At 45.9% G+C, this 11,661-nt stretch overlaps 1 long non-coding RNA gene and 1 pseudogene across 1 annotated transcript; both read right to left on the bottom strand.

The window, feature by feature from the left end:
* Positions 1-823: 823 nt before the first annotated feature.
* On the bottom strand, positions 824-7,969 carry LOC105542991. Its single transcript, XR_001006562.1, has 2 exons — positions 7,605-7,969; positions 824-1,173 (listed from the first exon to the last, which is right to left on the bottom strand). It is a non-coding gene; the product is annotated as an uncharacterized LOC105542991 (long non-coding RNA).
* Positions 7,970-8,585: 616 nt separating this feature from the next.
* LOC105543003 overlaps positions 8,586-11,661 on the bottom strand; it is a 46,118-nt pseudogene continuing 43,042 nt past the window's right edge.

The raw sequence follows: 11,661 nt of genomic DNA, 5'->3' as shown, positions 1-11,661 counted from the left end.
ATATAATCAGGTTTTTAATAATTTCATAAAATAGATTCCACTCCATTCTTCTACAAGTATGACCTCCCTTTATGAAAAGATGCTGATAGATAGAGGATAGTTGCTTCAATGCTATTACTTGGACATCATAATTAAAAATTAAAAATCTCAGGTTTAATTTTTTTTACATTTTATGACCTGTGAAAAACAAAAGTCTGGGAACCACTGAATAGTCAAATCTCTCCTTTTATAGTAGAAGCAGTTAAGACTCAGAGGTAGAGAAATGAGTGGTCCAAGATAAAACCCCAGTTTGGTCAGACATTACTGATGGTGGCTCTATGCTGGACATTCCTTCAACTGTCACTTTTCTGCCTTTGCCTTTTCTTTAAACATGTTCTACTCCACATCAGCACCCCCCAAGCAAACCAGATCCTGTTCAGAGAAGTCTTTTTTAGATCATCTAGATCCTAGCCTATTCTCCCAAATTACCCCCAAATCATTGGCATCTGCCACTATTTCTCCATCCCATCACTACTTTCTCCACCCCAATACCAGACCCTTAGCCCCACCCATTGCCTACTTTTGAGCTTTCTGTTTTACTTCAAAAATTATTATTCAGAAGAATTTTTGGACGCCGATATTGTTTCAAAGCAATAATTATGGATTTTATTATACATTTAATAATCTCTTATAATGTTTGTGGATATCTCTGCTTCTCCACCTAGATTATGAACACCTCAAGAAAAATAGTTCTGTTTTATCTTCCTTCTCGTACCTAGTACACTCCTACTGTTTTATGTACTCAAATATATGTAGAATTAACAATGAATAAATTGACACATTCTTTGCAGAGTGAATGCTTTAATATTTCAAAACATATGGAGATTTGTTTATTGTGGTCCTCTTGGTTTGCAAATGACCGACAGGAACCAGGGGACTGGGTCCAGATGGGAGCAAGGAGGAAGCCAAGAAAACCATTTATTCCTGGGGCTCTGGTCAGTTTTACTTGTAAATGGAAAGGGAAGAAAATAACATGAAGTGGAAGCAATAGGAAGAAGAAATGAAGAATCCCTGAGTGAGAACAGGAGTCTTGGACTGACTCCATTGTGCACACGCACCCTGTTTCATCCTAGGCAGCATCCTGTCAGCTAGTAGGAGAGTGGCCAGCATGAATAGTGCAACCTCCTTTCTACCCTGCGAAGAAAAAAGACGTGGTTCTTGCCTCACACTCAGTAACTTCTCCACACACATGACATGGTTCTTGCTGAGTCTCCCATGTAGAGCAATGCCCAGAATCCCCTTCACTGCTAGCCCTCTGGCCTTTCCTCCACTGGCCTTCACGTAGAACAATAATCTCCAATCTCATCCAGGTCACTGCAAACGCTGTTAATTCATTCCTTTTTAAGGCTGTGTAGTATTCCATCATATTCCATCATATATATATATACCAGTTTCTTTATCCACTCATTGACTGATGGGCATTTGGGTTGGTTCCATGATTTTGCAATTGTGAATTGTGCTGCTATAAACATGTGTGTTCAAGTATCTTTTTCAAATAATGACTTCTTTTCCTCTGGGTAGATACCCAGTAGTGGGATTGCTGGATCAAACGGTAATACTACTTTTAGTTCTTTAAGGAATCTCCACACTGTTTTCCTTAGCGGCTGTACTAGTTTCCATTCCCATCAGCAGTGTAGAAATGTTCCCTGATCACTGCACCACGCCAACGTCTGTTTTTCGATTTTTTAAAAAAATTATGGCCATTCTTACAGGAGCAAGGTGGTATCACACTGTGGCTTTGATTTGCATTTCGCTGGTCATTAGTGATGTTGAGCATTTTTTCATATGTTTGTTGACCATTTGTCTATCTTCTTTTGAGAATTGTCTATTCATGTCCTTAGTCCACTTTTTGATGGGATTGGTTTTTTTTTTTTTTTTTTTTTCTTACTGCTTTGAGTTCATTGTAGATTCTGGATATTAGTCCTTTGTCAGATGCGTAGATTGTGAAGACTGAAAATCTGGGGCTTTTTCTGTCACTGAGGGAAGGTATGTCCTTCCCCTAAACTAGGTGTATGCTGCTGAGGAGGCAGAGGCCTGAGTTCTTCCATCCACCGCCTTCAGGTGTCACGCGGCTTCTGCTCGGACAAGATGGCTACCCTGGTGGACTTGTTTCCTCTCTGGTCTCTTTTTCTGTACAAGACTCACTCCACACCAGCTTGAGCTTGGGATCATTCTTTTGCTCCTCTCATCCTCCTACCCCCAGAGCTGACAGATTTAGCAACTAAAATTTACAAGATCCCCTGGTAAATTAGAATTTCAGGCAAACAACTGACTACCCCACACTGACTCAGGAGGGTCCCTCAGAGATTGGTGTCACTGAGCCTCAGTAAGCAGGAACCTCCATCCTTGCCCATTAAGCCCCCTCTCGAGGTCCCCTCAAGGAAGACAGTGGTTCCAGAAGGTGTGTTCCCACCCCCTTTCACAGCCTACCTCTATCCCATCCCTCTGTGACCCTGGGTTCCAGATGGCCCAGGGATTTCTGGGAGGACTCGTAGAACAAGGCCGTCTGCAGTAGGAGCCTCTTCTTCCTTGCCACCTATGCTTCAGCCCTGTCTAACTAATAGCTCTCTGTGTTCTAAAGAAGGCGGGAGTGCCGGGCCACCCTAGCCTTCTGGAACCCCAGTTCTGTAACATCATCCATCTCCTGGAAATATGCTGATTTTAACCATGCAAATTGGCCAAGTGTCAGGCAGAAATAGCAGCTGGGCCTGGAAGGACAGGTGACATCTGTAAGGACAATGCTGGGCGGGACGGGGTGGAGAGCACTGACTGTTCCCTTCCTGTCTGGGAACAGCACCACCTTTGGGGGAACTCCTTCCCTCATGGGGCTTTAGTGGGGGCTGCAAGTCCCAGGGCCCTGTCCCCTACCACCCCCACATAGGCATAGGAATGCTTGTGTGCCAGTCACTACTTTTGGAAGTAGAAGCAAGTAAAGCTGCTCAGCTTCTCACAAGAAGCCTGTGGATGCTGGGCCAGAGGACACAGAGACGCTAAGACTCTGAGACGCTAAGACTCCGTGAAGAGGGAGTGGAGTCTGGATGGGATTCCAGTCCCATGGTTAACCCTTTCCGGGACCCAAACACAACCTTCCACTTCCTTCAATTCTGAGGTTCCGTAAATGTCCCCACTCACAGAACATGTTTGAATTGGGCTTCTGTGAGTTGCAGCCAAAGGAGACCTGCCTGTTATGGTTGGCATCGGGTCAACCATCTGTGAAACGGTGACCTGACAACCTGTCTCCTCCCAGTGAAGGCCACAACATCCCAAAATCATTAGTTACCAAGGAAGTCTGGGATGAATTTCTACCAACTGTAGCAAAAAAGGGGCAAAAGAGAAAACATTTTGTTACTGACAGCCCACTCTTCCCTCTGGAACAGGGCGACAGGATCTGACAGAAAGCCCAAGGGGCTTCTAAGCGGGCAGTGCTGCCCCGTGCCCCTCCAGACTTCTCTTCCCAGGAGGGCAACAGCACATGGCACCCTGGGATAGGAAGCCTGCAGGGGCAGGGGGGAGGCTGAACATCCTGGGGGCACTACTTTATGAGGAACCATTTGTGGCCAAAAATCTACAGGAGCCTCAGATGACCTGAATGAACTCGTCTGGAGAGTGAGAGTCCCAGGCAGGGGGAGAGGTTTCCATAGTTCAGGACCACATGCTGGAAATTTGGTTTCTGCAACATTCAAAGGGGAACCAGAGGGACCCTCCAACCCAGCCCCGCAGCTGGGAAAAACATGAGCCCTGGTAGATTCCTACCTATTCAAAGAACCAGAAAACCCAAGCTGGGGCCTATGAGTCAAGTCTGGATGTGCAGCTCAGGGCAAGAGGACAGATGGATGCCACAGGTCATCTGTCTCAATAGTTGCAAATTATAAATTAAACTAACAGGCTGTTAAATAAAGTATGTTCTATCCTGATTCTCTGACAAATATTCCTTTAAAATTATTTTTTAGACAGACTTTTGCTCTTGTTGCCCAGGCTGGAGTGTAATGGCACATCTCACCTCACTGAAACCTCTGCCTCCCAGGTTCAAGCGATTCTCCTGCCTCAGCCTCCCAAGTAGCTGGGATTACAGGTGCCCACCACCACGCCCGGCTAATTTTTTGTATTTTTAGTAGAGACGGGGTTTTGCCACATAGGCTAGACTGGTCTCAAACTCCTGTCCTCAAGCGATCCTCCTACCTTGGCCTCCCAAAGGACTGGGATTATAGGTGTGTGCTACCACATCCAGCTGGAACTGACTTTTAAAATGTATTTAATTTGTATTAATTTAAATTTAAATTTATTTTTTGACACAGGGCCTTACTCTGTTGCCCAGGCTGGAGTGCAATAGTGCGATCATAGCTCACTGCCACCTTGACCTCCTGGGCTCAAGACCTCCCACCTCAGCTTCCTGAGTTGCTGGGACTACAGATGCACACTATCATGTTTGGCTACTTTTTTTTTTCTTGCTCTGTCGCCCAGGCTGGAGTGCAGTGGCACTATCTCAGTTCACTGCTACCTCTGCCTCCCAAGTTCAGGCGATTCGGCCTCAGCTTCCCAAGTAACTGAGACTACAGGTGTGCACCACCATGCCTGGCTAATTTTTGTATTTTTTAGTAGAGACGGGATTTCACTACATGTTGGCAGGCTGGTCTCAAACTCCTGACCTCAGGTGATCTGCCTGCCTCGGCCTCCCAAAGTGCTGGGATTACAGGCACAAGCCACCGTGTCTGGCCAACTTTTACATTTTTAAATTTTTTTGTAGAAAAATGGTTTCAGTATGTTGCCCAGGCTGTGGCCTCAAGTTATCCTCCCACTTTGGCCTCCCAAAGTGCTGGGATTACAGGCATGAGCCACCGTGCCTGGCCTAAATTTACAAGTAAGTAACCATATGTGGCTAGTGGCTACTGTATCGGACCACACAGTTCTGTACAGCTAATGCAAGGTACACAGTAGCATATGATACATGCCCTACTACATCTTGCTGTATTCCCTTAACAGCGCCTATGTATTTTGGAGACAGATTGCCCCAGTCTTCCCCCCACCACTTTTTTTTTTTTTTTTTTTTTTTTTTTTTTTTTTTTTTTTTTTTTTTTTTGTGACGGAGTTTTGCTCTTATATTTTTAGTAGAGACAGAGTTTCTCCATGTTTGTCAGGCTGGTCTTGAACTCCCAACCTCAGGTGATCCGCCTACCTTGGCCTCCCAAAGTGCTGGGATTACAGGAATGAGCCACTGCACCTGGCCTAGTCTGCCTCATTTTTAAAAACTGCTGCATAATATCCTCTTGTAATTTACAAAGGCAATCCCTCACCCAGCCTGGAGAGCCATGGGTCATCAAGTTTTTACAACAAGCTCTAAAATCTTCTACATATACTGTAACCAAGACACTTCAAAACAACCCTAGGTTCCTCATGCCTCCACTTTTGTCGTCCTGAGTCTGAGATAGTTTAACATTGAATAGTCAACTTTAGGGGCTGAGGGAAATAATTTACCATTAATCACTGCTCTAAAATATACTTGCCACCCATGTGGCCCATGCCTGGCATTCGGTAGTGCTGGTGGCATTCTTTAGGGTTAATCATAGTTCTAAGTGGCAGAGTCTCCTGAGAAAGATGGCCATTAAGGCAAAACATCTGGGGCTGATCTTGCTTTTGTCCTGGTGAGAGGGGAAAAGGGGCTTTGTAGAGCAGCAGGCGCTCTGACAGTGAGCCTCCGTGTTCTTAAAATTGTCCTTAAGAGGACAGGTTCTTTGGCTCATGCCTGTAATCCTAGCACTTTGAGGGGCAGAGGCAGGAGGATCGCTTAAGTCCAGGAGTTTAAGACTAGACTGAGCAACACAGGGAGACCCCATCTCTATAAGAAAATTTAAAAAATTAATTGGGCATGGTGGCACATGATTGTAGTACCAGCTACTTGGGAGGCTGAGGTGGGAGGATCACCTGAGCCCAGGAGCTTGAGGCTTGCAGTAAGCCAAGTTTGCACCACAGAACTCCAGCTTGGAAGACAGAATGAGACTGTGTCAAAAAAAAAATTGTCCTTAAGTCCATCTGGATCCCTGGACAGCCTTCCTCTTAGTGCATTTCAGGTGGTGAGCCTCTTTCCAGCTTTAAATGAACCTTAGAGAAATTTCACTAACCTGCCTTGGTGTTTGGCTCTCTATGAACCCTTTCTTCTGGAGAGTGGCAGTAGACATGGGATTTGGTGGTCTGACAGATCTGGGGACAGATCCCAGTTTCAAACGGCAGCGTCTGTTTACAGCTTACAGGGGAAATACTTAGCACTATGTGCTGAACTTTAGGAAATAAGTCTATGTTTTCTTTTTCTTTTCTTTTCTTTCTTTTTTTTTTGAGACAGAGTCTCACTCTGTCGCCTAGGCTGGAGTGCAATGGCACAATCTCAGCTCAATGCAACATCCACCTCCGGGGCTCAAGCTATTATCCTGCCTCAGCCTCCCGAGTAGCTGGGATTACAGGCACACACCACCATGCCTAGCTAATTTTTGTATTTTCAGTAGAGACGGGGTTTCACCATGTTGCCCAGACTGGTCTTGAACTCCTGACCTCAGGTGATACACTTGCCTTAGACTCCCAAAGTGCTGGGATTACAGGTGTGAGCCACAGCACCCAGTCCAATCTACATGTCATAACAAGTGTTACAAACAAATGCTTGTTCCTCGGTGCCACAAAGAAGAACCAGCACTTAGACAAATAATTTTCTCAGCAAGGCAAATTTACTTTCTGCAGAAAGGGTGCTTCTTGGAAGGTGGATTGCCATGAGAGCACACTGAACAAAGAAAGGCAGGAGTTTTTATCCCTGACGCATTGGGCTTCTACTGCTGTGTCCTACCTCCATTGGTTGGAGCTGGACCTCACAATCTAAACTGGTCCCGACTGGCTAAAACCTTGAAATTTTCCTAAATAGGTAAAGGTACAATGGGGAACAAAGGAAGGGAGGGGATTTTTTTACAGGAAACTAGGGAGGCAATAACATTTCCAAATAAGGAAGGGGCATAGGCTGCAAGCTGGGACATGCCTGGGCATGTTCAGCATGTCTGGACAGACTTAGGGAACAAATGAGACAGGCCTTGGTTACAATATAAGAACACAAAACATACTTATTATTTTACTCCATTTAACAACTACTTGGGCTTAACAAATAATTATTAGTAGAATAAAAGATCTGTTAGTGTGAGATATGAAAAGCTGTGGAGATTTAAAAGAAATATTTAAAGAAATCTCTTTAATTCAAAAAGGTGAACTTTGAAGAGGAACTTATCTTTATCAACAAGTCACATGGGGATAATGAAGGAATGGCCTAAAATGCTCTCAGTAATATTCCTGAGTCATCCCTGAGGGCTGGGCTTGGTGTTAGGCATGGTGGGGAAGGGAGTGGGGTTGTGTGCAGAGGACATGATTCTTGCATTGTCAGGGTCCCTCACCTGATGGCAATCCATGGTGGTGTGTTCATAGTGACAGACACCACTGCAAGAACAGACCCAAGCTGTGCAACCCCCAAAGCAGGGCTCCTCACTCACTGGGATAGATAGAACTACTGGCCCCAATTCCTCGGCCCTCTTTGCACCTACTGCTTGCCATGGTTTTGTTGTGGGTGGAGGGTACTTTCCCACCCCTGGCTTCAGACTTGCCCACGTGGCTTGCTTTGGCCATGGAATGAAGCAGAAATGAAAGCCTGACAGTTCTGAGCCCTCACCTGAAGATGCCTTAGGCAGTTCTGCGGGCCCACGTGGGCTTCCACCTTCACCCAGATGCCCTTCTCTGGTGCAGCCGCGGCTTCTTCAGCCTTGGCCCAGAAGGAACGGAGCCCCCTGGTGGATCTGCAGGCCTGCAGGGAGACACAGAGCACAGCAGCCGGCCCAGCATTCACTAAGGGGATGACTGCGTGTCACCCACTGCCCAGCTAGAATGACACCTCTCCAGGCCTCTCCACCACGTGACTCCACCCATAGCCTGCTTCTTCTGCAAAGCCTTGGACACCCAAATGCCTACCAAAAAGTGGGTAGGGCACCAGGACACCTCCAAGTGGGGCTCCCCACCATGCCTGGATGTGGAGTTGTGCTGCAGAGTGGTGGCTGCTTGTGACACTCATTTCACCCCTTTCTGTGCAGGTGCTGGAAGCCCAGGAACCACACGTCAAGGCTCCCTTGCCAGCAGGGTGCTGCCAAAAAAATGCAGTCATGTGAAATTTGGAATATGGAAAGGAGGTAGAAGTCATCCTTTCCTCCCTGCTAGCAGCAGACATGCAGGCTGTGGTGGTCAGCTGTCCTCCATATTCCCCCATGAGTCACCAGCCTGGGGACTGTGGAGCTGGAAGGACCTCAGCAGCGGTTTCCCAAGTTTGCAGAGGCCTGAAGCCTGAGGTCCTCCCAGGGGACCTCACTCTCCTTCCGCTCAGCAGCCAGACGACTTTCTGGTTTGAGTCTTCTCTGTCGGGGCTTTGCTGCCCCTGGGATAGAAATTAAAATGCCAAGGTTGTTGATTCTTGAAAGGAGCAATTCACCTTTTCACCCCCTCCTGATTTTAGATGGGAACCATGAAGGCTCTGTGGTTTACTCCACGTCCTTGTGAAAGATGTCATTCTCGTTGGAAGACTCCTTGCCGTGACGTTTCTGTGCCATGTTTTTCACGCATGTAGCACTGGGCAGTCTGTACATATCCCTAAGCCAGAGTGGTTGTCTTAACTAGAAAAAGCCATCCTGGAAGACAGAAAGGGAAATATGCATTTTGCGTGTCCTCTGCTTTCTCTGGCCACAGCAATGAATCCTCCAATGTACCTGAGTTTCAGTTCACCATGAGCATCTCCTACGTGGCAGAAATCTGAAAATGCCTCTGGGGAGACACACGCACAAGACAGTGAGCGATGCTGCCATTTCCCACGCCTCTCACAATGTGCTTCTCTGGTCTTATTAGGACTAAATGAGTACCTTAGTCCATAATCACAGTGAGAAGAACCACTGCAGACCACATACCTGGGGTCTTGAAAATAATTCCATGCATGCGGGACTTTCAGAAGCCCTCCATGTCTGTCCGGAAGGGCCCCACAATGTCTCCAGAGCTCAGCATGGAGCATGGGCAGGATTTTCAGCCCCACTCACCCCCTCGGCCAAGTGCTCTTGTGTGGTGAACAAACTGCACGCCTGTGCTGGGCAGAAGCATTTTATATCAGTCCCCTTCAGACTTAGTCTCACAGGCATCATTTGATGGGGGGTGGGAGATGAAGTGCTTCTTGGTTAACTTCTTGGGGAGATGAAGTGCTTCTTGGTTAACTTCTTGGCCCCTGCACCATGTGAGGCTGTTCCAGCTCCCTTGGGGCTGGACTCCCGAGACTTTTCTTTGGCAGCATTCTTCACAAATGCCCAGGCGCCCTGTTCTCTCCTGATGCTCCACTCTCCCACCTCTTCAAAGTGCCCCTTCTGGATGCTCCTTGGGCCCACAAGGACTGCTGATTCTCCGCAGGCTTTCGCTGACACTTTGAATCTTTGCCAGGTTGTTTTCCTGTGGTTGGACAGTTTCTAATTTCTTTTGAAAGATTGGGTATTTAAATTTGGGACCTAAAAGGCTAGACTGTATAAGCATGGCAGTTTCTTCTTCCCTTTCAACCTCATTGATTTTTTCTTGAATTTCTGCATCTAACACATTTTCTAGAAAATAAAGCTTTCTCAATTTATTTTCATAAGTTGAGTTGTTGGAGGCAGGTTGAAGAGAGGGGCTCTTTGTATTTTGTTTTTCTAAATACCCGGGGGCCTATCGCCATCTTGTACTTTTGAAAAAAGCAGTTTAAGGAATATAACATTGATTCCATATCTTATAGATTTTTCACTGAGATATAACACAAGCTCTCATCACTGAGTCTAGCTGCTCACTCCCAAAGCCTGACAAGTTGATGCTATTGCTGTCTGAGGGCACCTCCGGCTCAGTAGTCAGCTCAGTGCTCCTGTGCTTCTTCCAGGCTTGTAACATCTGTATGAAGGCTCCTTCTGGATTCCCTACAGATGCTTCTTCAATTGTCAAAAAAGAAGAGACTGCTTTGATAATGAAAGATGATAGGACGGCATGCCTCAGCTCACAGCTGTATGCCCTGGTCACACAGAGTAGGAGTCAGCAAACATTCAAGTGCCAGTCAGAGAAGAGAAACATACACCCAAACCTAAACCTATGAAATGGCAACAACAAAAGGAAGAAAGACATCTTTTGAAAACATGGCCACCTACTTGGAACATTCCATAGTGTGACATATAGTAGCTCTGCTTAGGATTATTTGTCAAAGCCCAAGGTGGAACACAAGCGCTTCCCTGATGAGCTGGCCTCTCTGCAGACTGCTCCATAACCTGTGCTGTCCTCCTTCAGATACAGAGAGAGCACAAGGCTCCCTCTCTCCTCATCCTCAGTGTGCCCGTGTTCTTGCTACCATCACAGCTGAATGCAATGAAAGGCAACCCTCTGAGAGGAGCAGGGGCGGGGAGGCTAAAGTGGAGGCCCCCTCCCATTGCTGATAGAACCTCGTCCGGTCTGCTCCACCCACCTGCACAGTTCTCTGCTCCCACATATCCTAGCCCCATTACAGAAGACTCAACACAGAAAAAAACACTGTGTCCACCCTAGATTCTTTTCTTAAATATGGGCAGGGATCTGGGATGTAGGTTAAGAGATTTTTAATTTGCCAGATTGTATGTCTATGTTGTTGAAGGTACAGTGAATCTATGGCATAATAGCAGTTTCTGGAAAAACCTTACTTGAGGTCCTCAAATGCAGAAGGGAAAAATCAACTTTTGTCAGATGCCTACTTTGCTTTCATTTCGTCGCTAATATTTTGGATGGGGAACCATCCAAAGCTTCTGACTGCATGAAGGTCAAGTGTAACGGTGCGCAGCTGGGTTTCTTTTCCAGAATTAAAAGTATTTTGGGTGGTGCTGAGGGTCAGAGGAAGAAGTAAAGATTGTGAGAAAGGAGAAACATGGGCTTGGGGAAAACCCAGAATTGGGGACAGAAGACCTGGCACTAGGCTGTAGCACTGTTAGCACCTCTGATCTTGTTTTTCCTCATCTGTAAAAGGAGATTAACAATGCTTTTCTGTCCATCTCTTGGGGAGAAGGGAATAATATAATTGGTAAAAAAAAGAAAAAAGTTTTGAAAAATAGGCAACATTGTCTTTATGTAAGTAGCCAAGTATTAGTATTATTTATTATCCACCCAACATCACTGGTAGATACCTGTATTCAAGCTATCTGGAAATGAAAGAAGTCACATTTTAGAAGTCATGAAGTTGGTGCTTATAAACCTAATCTACAGAAAAACTTTTGAAAGCACTTGAGTGTTTGTTCTGTGAATAGAAAGGTTTGAGATTCAGAGCAAGTTCAGAGTTGGATGGTCTAAGAAGGAAAAGCCCTCCATTCCATTAGAAGAAGCAGGTAGCAATTTCTGGTTATGGAACCAGAAGCTCTCAGGCTTCAAATGAAACAGCATCACTTGTACGCTCATAAACTTGTAACAACAAAAAAACCAAAACTGGATCTACCTCTGTCCTGTAAGGCAGAGAGTACTTGAGACCTCATGCATATAAAACCAGCTTACAAACTACATTGGTAATTTATATGAATAAATTATCACTGGGGGCAAAGCACCAAG

Source organism: Mandrillus leucophaeus, unplaced genomic scaffold, assembly GCF_000951045.1.
Source record: "Mandrillus leucophaeus isolate KB7577 unplaced genomic scaffold, Mleu.le_1.0 Scaffold272, whole genome shotgun sequence".
Lineage (NCBI taxonomy): Eukaryota > Metazoa > Chordata > Mammalia > Primates > Cercopithecidae > Mandrillus > Mandrillus leucophaeus.
This window is presented reverse-complemented; position numbering and strand designations above follow the sequence as displayed.